Source organism: Ammospiza caudacuta, chromosome 6 (assembly GCF_027887145.1).
Source record: "Ammospiza caudacuta isolate bAmmCau1 chromosome 6, bAmmCau1.pri, whole genome shotgun sequence".
Classification (NCBI taxonomy): domain Eukaryota; kingdom Metazoa; phylum Chordata; class Aves; order Passeriformes; family Passerellidae; genus Ammospiza; species Ammospiza caudacuta.
In genome coordinates, this window is record NC_080598.1 from 56,184,094 (window position 1) to 56,196,759 (window position 12,666).

The window sequence follows — 12,666 nt, forward strand, 5'->3', positions numbered from 1 at the left end:
AAGTAAATTTTCTTGAGTTATATATTCAAACAGCAGATGCTGTGGAAGTGCAAGAGTAGTACATGGGGCTAGAAATAGTAAAGGCAAAAAATTACATGATCCCTTTTCAAGTCTGATCTTACTCAGAAGTATCACTATGTAGTTACTTATCTAGAGTCAAAATCAGCTCTAGAAGACATGGTCCATTCCATTCACTGGCTTGTAGTTTTGGCTTGTGGTTCAAACCAAACACCCATTTAATTGAGTTTCTTATATTTTGCCGGGAAAGGCACAGTGATTTTGCTTACAGGTCTCGTCCTTAGGGTGGTTCCAGGTGTGTTGTGACTGCTTGAGACAGCAGGAGGCAGCAAAAATGTCTGTATGCATCTCCTGAGGCTGCCAGGCGGCAAAGAGCACCAGCCCAAGCCAGAGCAGCCCTGAAGCCACTGTGATGGACCATGTGTGGGATGAGTTTCCAGCAGCCCCCTGCCAGTCCAGGCTTTCTGGCACTCAGCAGTGCTCTGCTCACACTGCTGCCTCCAAAGAACCCACTGATATGATTCAGCTGCAGACTTGGCTGTGATACTTCCATCAGCTGAGCACATTAACAGGCAAAACACAAGTTTCAGAATCGTAAGAAATTCAGGTCACTATTCATATCTCATTGTAAAAGAACTTCCTGTTGACAAATTGTAAGAAATCCTTGCCATGGAAAAATCATGATTGGGGTGTAGCATACACTGGCTGTTTTTAAAGGGTTCCAGAAAAGCTATTCCTGGAATGACTCAAATAATTAAAAGTCTAAATTCTTGAGAGAGAGCAGAGGGGGTATGTATTGTTTTGCAAAACAGACTTTGTAGTTAAGGCTATTTAAGAAGACAAAATCCATGAATTTCAAATTTCAAAAGAGTCTCACTGCCTTGATTGCTTTCCAAGTGGTTGTATTACCCTGGAGTGTCATATAGAAAATAGCTGGTATGACACAGCATAAATATTCTGCAACAAACCAAGTCCAGTCAGTTCTGACCTTAGTAACTCTACAATAAATACTTAGGAGAAAACACTTATTTGTTCAAAATTTTATAAGAATGGAAGACAAAATGGAAACTAAGTTCCAATGAATAAGTAAGAAAATGTCTTCTGAATTTATCAATCTTCTTTTCACATTTACCAAAATAGCATCTCACTTTTACTGTCATGTCTGGAAAACCTCCAGTTTCCTCAGGCCTCATGAAAAATTCCATCATGGAAAACAGAACAAAATACTAAGCTGACATATGAGTAAATAGCCACAGGTGCCAATTTGTGCCAAGGAAGAAATCCAGCTCACTTCAAAGAAAAAAATCAGTTCTGCCATAGGATATTATAGAGCAACTTGAATTGACAAGAGATGCTCAAAATTACTTTTGTTTGCTGCCTCTCCCCTTTTTGCTGCTGGGCAAAAAGGGCTCTATTCAGGGGGACACCTGAGGGCTTGATGGGCATATCTGAGTTACCAGGGTATCTCAGCCCTATATCTGAGCTCCACAGGACTGAGTAAAACAGGGACAAGGTGGCTGAAGAGCTGCCACTGTGCAGAGCACTTCTCCATCTCAGGAACATTTTTCTCAGGCTTTTAAATCGTGAGGTTCACAGTTTCTCTAAAAGGAACAAAGCAGCTTATTACTTACTGACTTGAGTCTATAATTTATAGGTATTATCAAACAGCCACCTAGCACTCAATGCTCAATTTTGTATGTAATTAACAATGTCAGTATTTATAGCTACTATATGTTTACATGTAAATTAGAAAAGCAACCTCACTTGTTTACAATATGGACTTTGGTTTTGGGCACTGCCCAACAGAATTCATAACCAAAAATTCATAACCAAATTCGTATGAGTGTTCATATGAATATTCATTCAGAATTCATAACTAAAAAGAGATAAAAAAGAAGTGAAATTAATGAAAAATATGGTTAACACAGCATTCCAGCCTCTTTTGGCTGCAAAATGAGTGGGATGGGAAATGACAAATGTGTGAACCATCCTTTAAAGGAATTTAGAGTGCTTTCTGCATTGGTGCACAGTAAACCTGGCAGCACCATTTTACAGTTCTGTAGTTAATTACAAGGATGGGGGGCACGTTCAGCTGCTGCCCACGATGGAACCATTTACAGGGGAGATTTCTGGTCAGTGCTATACACTGGGGAAGGAAGATACTGTTACTCATCAGCCTCCTCTGTGTGAGTCATGGCAGCTTTCAAACATATGGTGATGGTGTACTTTGTGGCCCTTCAGCATGTAATATGAGGTGTAACACTGTGTAGGCAGTGCATTTCACTTTCATGGCTAATTTATATTTATCAGTTGTTCCCAGCTTTGTCTTAGTTTTAAGTGAGGCATGTGTCAGTTCCTGTTTGCAGCCCCATTATCTTCAATAGGTAAACTTTGATAAAAAACTGCACTATATATGTCTTTGAAACAATTTCAATATATTCAACAATTTCAATATGTTTCAATTTGAGCTTTCATTAAAATAATTATTTTAGACATTAAGGAATAATCTTATGTTAAAATACATGGATTCAAAATCTAAATGCCATGCATATGGCATGTTTCAGCAATTCCCCAGGACTTTCCCAGGAGGCTATAGTTAATTGGTGTGGCAGAGTGAACTGCTGTCTGTAATCAAAACACCTCCAACAGTCCAGGTGTTTTAGGTGACAATGCTGTCATAGATAACCATGGCAGTATGGATTTTTTCCTTCAAAGAAATGACTACAAGCTCCACTCTGGGAATTTTCCTATGCTCAGCTGACCACCAAAGTCAAAGGCCAAGGAGTCCTGCTTTAAACTCCTTTTTATAATTGTCCTCTAAAGCAAAACTGTAGCCTCAGAATATCTGTAATGACCTACATAGCAATGAGGTAACTGCCTTCTTAGCCAGTTGCTGCATAAATTACCTAAATTAAATCTAGTCTTTGGCACAAGGAAAACCTTCAGAACATGATGTGATGCAGCAGTGTCTGCCAAACTTGTCAAACTAATAGCATCCCTCACTGGGTTTTTTATACCTATACTGGTGAATAAAAAAATTTCTACACAGGTGCAGGAGGAATTGCTTTCTTCATGAATAGACACCTTACAAGGCTGCTTTCTCCGGCCTCCTTCCACATCCCCCAAATGCAGGGGGCACTCTGAGTGTGGGTAGGCTGGGTTAGAGATGGGCCCCATGGAGGGAGATCATCTGTCCTTATCCTGCATCTGCTCTGTTTCCCAGGAGACAGCATGAGGAACAAAATATCCAGCACAGACAGTTCTGTTTGCTATTGATTTTTAGAGTGACTCTGCCCTTCTCAGCCCCAGGTCCTGTCTACCATCCATCTTGCCACAGGCACATTCAGAGAAGCCATTTTCTGTACAGACATAATTGGTCATTGGCACAGAAATGACAGAAACCATTGTCACACAGCAGAAGCATTTCCATTTCCCTTTCCCTTGGGGCAAACTGTATTACCATGAAATCCCCAGTATAGTGCAGCTGGGTACTGCCCCTGAAATACCCTCTTAACACAAACTTAAGACAAACTCCAACAATGAAAAGTGGATGTACAATGGCCTCCCATAAAAAATAAGAAATTCCAATCGACCTTGAATAACAAGTGAATTTGGTATAATTCCATATAGAGCATTAGCTAAGGAAGAGAGAAAAGCATTTAACAGAAGAAAGGGGTATAAAATTTTGGCAAATACTGTGCCATGTGCAGAAAAGGAATACATTAAATGTAAGGGAGGTTTACTGGTAAATCTGACTTGGGAACAAACATTTTGGGTCGTGACCATGGCACAAACAATTGCAGCTCTTTAGGCTCAAGGAAGATGAAGCAAACAGAGCAGAGAAGGGCAAATTGAATAATCAGGGAGATGTAGAATCTCTTTAAAAGAGATTAAGAGTTCGGTTTGTTTAGCCAAGCAAATTGATGGTCATGAGGGGAGAAAGGTGTGCAGAATCGGCTACACAGGTGAGTGGAGGAAGAACCAGCTAAGAGAGTTAAGTAGGAAAGAATCTTCTTTTTATACAATAATTTAATTAAACATATAAAAAAGAAGTCCTATCTGTGAGGACTTCCTTAGAAATGCAAACATATAGAGAAATGAGGACAATCAGTAGCCAGGGAAAAGAGCCAGGAAAAAAAATAACACAATTTGGCATAATATCTGTATGTATATATTACCCTTGAGAATGCACAGTGAAGGAGTGATGTTCTTGGGCAGGAAGGGCAAGAGCCTGCTTGGTTTTCAATGGATTTTGATAATTACATTTAGAAAAAGACCAGATTAGGTGTTCATCTGTAATGGCTTTTAGACTTCAGAGATTTAGTTGTCTTTCTTTCATCAGTAGGTGCAAATTTCTACTTGGAAAAGGTCACATACAGCCATATACTGGCATTAGCATTTCTTGTGATTAGCTTATGCATAAGCTTTAATAAAAGGCTTAATAAAAGCTTTAATAAAATCTGAAAAATCACAGCTTCCTTCTTCTCTAAATGTATGTAGGAACCTCAGTGAGAATAAAGAGAATAGATCTCCTATATCTGTGTGAGGAAGCACCAGTTATCCTGGTGCTGAGGCAAGTTTATATTCTAGTCTGTGCCTCTTCCTGATGTTGATTAGAAAAAAAAATAGTGCTTTTCCTACATTTTCTAAGATTCACTTCTCAAAATAAGAAAAATCTCATACTGCTTAAAGAAACCATCCCAGATTTACACTGGTGTGTCACTGAAATTACAGCCCTCACAGGTTGATTGTTTTAGGAAAAAGTGTTTTTCATAATGAAACTCTGGAGGATTTAATGAAAAAAGGTTATCTATAAGTCTCCTTTGCTGAGGATCCTAAAATGGCTACTGAAATAACCAAGGAAAGACTCTCACCTAATCTAATAGCAAGTAATCTGGCAGGCAAACCAGATGAATTAGCAGATCTCCAAAGGAATGCTGACAAACCATAGAGGTAATAAAGAGCTGGTGTTCTAAGAAAGGGAAGGGGATAATGGAAGCAGTAAGAAAGCAGACACTTAGAAATCTGTAAAGGTGATCCTTTTCTTCCCCTGCTTTTCCTACATGTTCCTGGGTTTGAACAAAGACACATGATGTTGTGTTTGGAAGAGTCTGTTTGTTGTGTTTGTGGAATAAACTTTTTCCCCATCAATACTAGGCTTTATCCAAATAAAAAGGTAAAAAAGGGAGCTGAGTCATAGTTGGGAAGTAAGGATATAGGAGGGTGAACAGGAAGTACTGTAACACAAACTGAATGTCTAGTTGTGTGATATTCCAGCCACAGCATGTTTTTTATTTCCTCTGGAGGCCCAAATACACTTCTGCAATGGTTCAGTAGCTGAGGAAGGTGAATACAGAAATAAATGTAACTTCCTGTGACTCATATGCAGAGATTAATAATCCTCATAACCTTGAATAAGCAACTGGAACCCCAGGGGAGAATAAACTCACTGAGAAGTGAAAGTATGGAGGAAGGAAAGGAGGAACCTAAATAGGATGTTATCTTTCTTCATGCATAAGCACTAGAAGTCATGCAGAGTGAATATGGAGAAGGGAATATTTCCAAGCTAGAAAGGTGCTGGTAGTCAACCATCAGCTGAGTGTGGAACATGGAAACAAGTGAGAAAGAAAGTCACTTCATCTTTCAATGGAATTAGAGATATGACATCAGGCAGAGCAGAAATTGCTGCTGGAGCATAGTGAGTGTGGTGGTGTAAACATTCCCTCGTAGAGGTGGCAACGAATTCCTTGAATGCAAGGAGTAAAAATAAAAGTCTAATTATCATCACAAGCTCTCCTCTGTGAATCCTTAACCTGTTAAGAACTTTGATGTTCAAAGCAGGAACTTGGAGAATACTGACAGTGTCTGTAAACTCATATAGCACAGGGTATTAGAACTTGTCAAAGGGTGGAATCCTTAGCTCCTTGATCACTTACTACTTTGAAGATAACAGTGGAACTTGGGATATATAAATATAGCTGTGTTGCTGAAACTTTCTAGTATTTTCCTCTATGTTCACATTAATATTGACATGCAAATTCTCTAGCTTTCCAGTGATTATTTTAACTGCATTACCTGAGGTTTAGAAGTCTGTTTTTCATAACATAATTGTTTTAAAGCTAATTGAATGGGCTGCTTAAACCTTTCATTCAGTATGTTATGTTCTTTAGCAGCAGCACAACTCTGTAATAACTGAGAGTTAAAAAAAATCTTGTTAACAAAATGTCCAGTGCAAGTATCCTGCTCTGTTTTAAAAAATATAACAGAAATTAGGTGTTAAGATTTGAATTAACACTGCATGCTTTATTTCCTTGTTATTTCTCTGTGGAGAGAAAACAGCAGGGAAAAGCAAACTGGCTTCCATTTGTTAGAGCTTCCTAGAAATCCTTGTGACTCTGAAAAAGGAGAATTCACTTGCATGTAAATAAAGCTTATTGACTTGGGAAGCAGGATCATGATCAGTGTTTATTTTACTTAGAATTAATGCCTTGCCTGACAGTGGGTTCCCAATGGTAAGTTCAGGCATTTGACAATGAGTCAAGCAAAGCAAAACACAGTCCTTTTACCCCAAAGTGCCTGAACTCCCTGACAAAAAGGTAGCTCTGCATGCAGTAATTGCACATATGAACAAAAGAGTTGGGCTAAAATTGTGCCTAGGACTGGGTACTTGACACTTCTGAGTCTGGTTTTTATGTTTCCTCTTTTCCATAAAGGATGTTCTTTTAGGAAATACAAACTAAAACATATGCAACTGTCAAGTGGTTGTGATGAAAAACTAGATAGGTTGCTGAATCTGGCCTTTCAATATTTATTATTGCCAGGATGCTTTTAAACAGCACTTTAGCAGCAGTTGAAATTACTCCAATATAGTACTTTATCGTGGCCGTATTTCTGAAATGAAGTCATAGATTTTATAGACTATAAGATTAGATTGAAAAAAAATAAAATTCTCTTTTGGTAGATTCTCTAAGATATATATCCAAGAAGGATATTTTTTTTTTTTAGTACAATAGTGTGCTGGTGGCACTTGGCCAGCGTCAGCCCATCACAAGTGGTAAAATAAAATTACTCACACTTCTTAAATGAAGTGAACCTGAATTTCTTTAGAGGCTTGCCCCATTTGTGGGTGTCAGTTAAGCTGACCTCAGTTTGCTGTGTGTATTTCTCACACTGTTGCACTTCAAAAACCACTGAGCTTTGTGCTGCATTAGTTGAACTGTTTGCTTTTTGCTCTCCCACTGTGAATTACAAACCTCCCTCTCTCTTCCAGGGAAAGAGGGAAATTAGTATATTGGGACTAAAGAATCCAGCACTGTAAATAATGTGTTATGGGGTTATGTTTTGGTATGCACTCAGAAGTCTGCAGAAAAGCATGGTGACCTTGCTGGTGATAGGCAAAGGATCATAGGAGCTACCATGCTTGGAGGTGTTTAAGCAAAGGCTGGACATGGCACTTGGTGCCATGGTGATGTTAGGCCATAGGTTGGACTTGATGATCTCAGAGGTCTTTTCCAACCTAATTGATTCTGTGATTGTGCATTATACTAGAGACAGCATGTCTCGATAATTTAATCAAAATATCAGGGCATGCAGCATAACTAGTTCCTGAAGAGAAAATGGAAATGTGGGCAGTGAATAGTTTTAACTGCTAGATGAACTTGGATAATTCTCATTAGATGAGACAGGAAAAACAAGATCCAAATGAAGAGGAACTCTTTGGATATTGCAGGTCAGGCAGTTGCTTGAGGAAAAATCATCTTCACCAAGTCTGCCCTGTGTCTAACTTCTGCTGTGTGCCATAAACAGAGAGGAGTAACACGGCACCATAGCTCCATTGAGCTAATCAGCCTTCCTGCAGGAGGGAGCTTATAGTGTGTGCTGTTTATGTGGGAAATTGCCAGGATGCAAATACTTGATTAGCCAGCATATTATGAATCAGGGTCATAGCTGGAGTAGTTGCTTTGTTCAGAGATGCTCACATCCCTGGGGTAAGCAGCTAATTGCAGGAAATCTTTTAAAGCAAATGTGTGATAGGAAGAAAGCAATGAATATTGTTTATTCAAAAGGCAGGAGTGGTTCCTTTGAATCAGTTCTCTTGCATAATTATGTAATTAGGGCATGTTCTATTTTTAATTAAATCTCTTGCATATTCATGAGAATACTCTGAACCTGTGAACCAATTGGCATAACTCTTTAAAATGTAGTTTGTGTAAAGGAATGCCCTTCAATCTTTTTTTCCCCTTTCATATTACTGTGCAAAGAGATATTTCACATTGTTATAATTAGGTTGTATTGCCTGTCAAAACTAGAATGTGGTTAATTAAACCATTAATATAAAATTACCAGAGAAAAGTTGTAAATGGAGATGAATAACTCAAGAAACTGCTGCATGGAAATATTTGTATCAAAACTGGGTTTTGCTGGACAGATTGATCTGCGTAAGATATCAACCTGAGAGTGGAATTCAGTAAGTATACTTTATTTTCCTCAACTTTTCAAATCCAGCAATGATTCTCTGTATTTACAGTCTGAAGACTATCCATCCTCCCCTAACTCTGCTTTGTTTCTTGTGGGCTTCTGTCCTGTTCTCTTCCTGTTCCTCTGCCTCTTTGACAACAACATTAGTTCTGATTCCTCTTCCAACTTCCTGCTTATTCTTAGGAGCCTTGCTTTGTCACCCAACTCTTGTTCTCACATCTGCTCTTCTGTAGACTTGCTCAGCATTGTACATGAGGGCAAACATACTTAAGCTCTGCTTTCCTTGAATATTTTAAATATTGCCACTTAGGTGAGGCTGCATATTTTGATTTACCACTATACCTCTGTTCTTCTATTAGGTTATGATTCATACCCTCTACATACTGCAGGGACTAAAGGACCATTGCAGGTCCCCTCCAACTGAACAATGCTATTCTATTCTATGTGGAGCCCAGGTGATAATCAATATAACATCACAATATAACAATAGGTTGTCACTAATCCCAGATGATTTACAATGTACATTTTACTGCTTTGCTATATTTAATGTTTTGGGTATTTGGTTTTTTGAGGTTTTTGTTGTGATTGGTTTTGTTTTGTTTTTTAAACTGTTCTTTTTCATATTTTTTTTCTATCTTATACCTCAATTCCTTCCATCTTCCCTTTCTGGACTTAACTTCTACCTAGTGAAATATAACACAAAGAAAATACAGTGGCTGTTCCTTCCTCTCTAGCAAGAGTGGGAATGAAATTGGAAGCTGCAAATAGTTCTTGTGACAAGTGTCACTGTGTTCTCATGAAAGTCTTACTTTCCATGTGTAAACCTGTGTATGAGCAGGGATTTTTAACTTACTTCCATGCAGAACAAAGACAAGGGCATTGAAATATATTAGCAACACACACTGAGCTCTGTGTGGGGGCCCAGCCTTCAACACAGAATTTGTCCTTCAGCCGATTTCTCTGTGACTTGCTCCATGAGCTGCTGCACACTGAGGAGATTTTCAAGCACATTTCATGAAGTCATGGTTGGAAGAGACCTTCAAGATTATGCAGGCCAACCTCCCACCCACACTGCCCCTGTAAGCGCATGACCACTGAACCACACTGCCCAGTGCCACATCCCGGTGCCTCTTGAGCACCTCTGGGGTGGTGGCTCCACCACCTTCCTGGGCAACCTATTCCAGGGAGTGATGAGGTTCCTCCTGAGCCTCCTCTTCTTGAAACCAAACCAACTCAGGTCCCTCAGCCATTCCTCCTAAGATATGTTTTCTAGACCTTTCACGAGCCTTGCTGCCCTTTGCTGGACACACTCCAGCACCTCCATGTCCTTTTTAAAGGGAGCGGAAGATTTTCCCAGAGGCATCCAACTGAGATGGGGATATCAGTTTCACGATGCCATAACCCTGAACTTCTTTCCACCACAGAAGGTCAAACCAGCGCCAGGAGCATCAGCAGTGGGGCCCTCTTGGAGCGAAGCCGCCCCAGTGTCACCGAGGGCGCCCTGAGGAACCGCCGGGATCTGCTCTCCGTTGACATCCACTCGAGGCGGACGAGGCGAATCTCAGCAGGGTTTAGCGCGGCCCGCACCGGCAGCCTCGGGGATGCACCTGGAGCCCTGAGCTCCCTCAGAGCATCCCGCCGGCGCTGCCCGCTGCCGGGGAGGGTGACGCCATGAGGGGGGGCGGTGGGGGAGAAGGGCGCGCGGGCGCTTGTGGGAGAAGGGGGGGCGCCGCCATGTCAGGCGGGGCGGGAGGGAAGGAGGGAGGGGAGCGCGGGGCGGGACAGGGGCGGCGGCCGCAGCCGCAGCAGCAGCAGCCGGGGCGGTGGTGGCGGCTGCCGGCAGCTGTCAGCGCCCGCTCTGCCGGCGCCGACCACCGCGGCCCTGCCAGCGCCTTGCGGGAAGCACTGGGTCCGCCGTGGTGCTGACTCGCTTCTTTCACGCCTCCCCTCCCTCTCTCCGGTCCTCTCTCCCCCCCAAAAACCCTTTTCCTTCCTCCCTTTCGCCCGCCCATCGCTGACATCCTCCTCCGGCCGCCTCCCCGCCCCGGGCTGCGCGGCCCCCGCCGCCCCAGCGAGCGCTGCGCACATCGCCCGAGCTGCAGCACCGAGCGGTGAGCGGGGGCAGCCGGCCGGGCCGGGGCCGGCGGGCCGGGACCCGGGGCGGGTGTGTTTGGGTGTGGGTGCGTGGGGTGTTCAGCTCCTCTCCCTTCTCATCCGTCGCTGCGCAAACAACAAAAGGCTGCGCGGGCCGCCCGGTCCCCCCGCAGCGCCGCCGCTGACAGCCGGCCCCGTCCTTTGCGCGCCCAGGGCGGGGTGGCTTTTGGGGGAGGCTTTTTTTGGGCGTTTTGTCAGTTGCGCTCGGCGCTCGGCTGCGGGCAGGGGTACGTGCCTGGGGATGGGCATCGGCTCGGCTTTGTCCCCGTTTCCTGTGCCGGCTCCCCCCGGTGCTGCGGCGGGCGCCGCCCTGGGAGGGAGCGGGCAGAGAGGGCTGGGGAGGCTCCGGCCTGCGGCTCCGGGCGTGCGGCGCTTTGTCTGCGCTCCCCCGGCGCCGGGGCTGCGCCGTGCCAGGGCGGAACTGCTGCGGGAAGGCGAGGCTAGGACAGGTCTGCTTTGGGCTTTGTACACACTGACCGGATTTATGCATTGTAGGTCACCTGCCGGGCTGTAGTCCGAGGGGATTCATAGACTTAGGTCTTGCCCGGATTTCTGCACCTCCAGAATAAGGAAAGCATTGGTTAGAAACAGGTTATTCTGGCAAAAATACATAATTGATTTAATTGATAACTAATTGTATCTTTAGAGCAGAGATTGATTAGAAGGACACTTTAAAACCTTACTTATTTGGCTTTCTGATATTTCTAAGTAACAAGATGCCAGATTTGTAGATCTGCATAGCAGTTGAATGTAATCAGAATAAGGAAACTTCTTGACACTTGATTGAATTCTGTGTTCTAAGCATATTGAAGCACATTTTAATGCCAAGGTGGTATCACCTAGTGTAATACTCTTGTGTTACTCTTGTGTGGCTTTTGAAGGTGGCTAAATCAATGATGGTGCTTTTTTTTTTTTCCTTGTGTTAATGATTTCCATTAGTGGGTATGATGTAAAAGTAATATCAGTACTCAAGATACTTGTCATGAAGTCAGAATACAAACTCAGAAAACAAAACTGGCTAGGAAAAAGCAAAAATCTGTTTTTATAGTTTCCTTTGAACAGCAAAATTATAAGCCAGTGTCATTCATATTGCATGCTTTCAAGTTTACACATAAAAATACAAAAAACTAAAGCAGTTAAAATTCATTTTTAGCTGTGTTGTGCTTGACAGAAGGTTTAACAGCAATTGCTCTGGAAAGTAATTGTCTCTTTCACTTCCAGTTTTGCATTTGCTCATCACATAAATAGGAAACTTATGCACAAAGGGTGTGCATTGGAAGCTAAAGAGGAACTGTTGAGGTTTTAGACAGCTTAGCATTTTGATTAAAAATAATAAAAGCCCAACAAAACTGAAAGCAACACCTTTTAGAATGCACTGTTGATTTAAAACTCTTTTGGAAAATAGCTTTATTTTAATTGAGTATGAATTCCAGAGCTTCAGCGAAACATGATAGAGGATGTTATAACCCTAGGATTACAGATACAATTGGAAGTTACACATTCAGCATTTACTGGCAGCAGAGAGAAAGCTGATCCATCTGGTGAGGCTGAGCAGAAGACCTTGCAAGTCACTTGCGCAATTATTTTTGTGACCACATGGTTTAGGAGGACCTTTCCCATGAAATTAGAACAGCTATGGAGAACTCTTGCAGTTCCATTTAGGTAGACATTTCACATAATGGAGAAGCATGTGGGTAAAGGCAGGGAATTTAAATTGTCCATTCCTGAAACTCGCTCACCAATGCAGTATCACTTCTGCATCACGTTGCAGTTAAAGTTTGGCAACCTTCGTGTTTCTGACGGATGATGATGGAGCTGGACAGTTCCAGTAATCAGAAATTCTAACAGCAATTTGAGCATAGTTTCTCTTTACTTGCTGCTATATATAATTAAAAAAGAGTATAAGGTTACCCCCAAAGGTCCTGTGAAGTAGCGTCATGAATTGTTTGTCAGATTCCTATGATATGGTTAGTAGTGCCTTATTAAAGGAAATGGATTCTTTTAAAAGGTCTGTGT

General features: G+C 42.1%; 1 protein-coding gene across 5 annotated transcripts in view; it reads left to right on the plus strand.

The window, feature by feature from the left end:
• Nucleotides 1–10,297: 10,297 nt before the first annotated feature.
• KLC1 (kinesin light chain 1) overlaps nucleotides 10,298–12,666 on the plus strand; it is a 45,441-nt gene continuing 43,072 nt past the window's right edge. For 2 of the 5 annotated variants that reach the window (XM_058807454.1, XM_058807455.1), the window contains exon 1: nucleotides 10,298–10,607. The gene's annotated coding sequence lies outside the window, so the exon portion shown is untranslated. The remainder of the gene's footprint in view (nucleotides 10,608–12,666) is intronic. The other 3 variants (XM_058807456.1, XM_058807457.1, XM_058807458.1) reach the window with 2 other exon arrangements.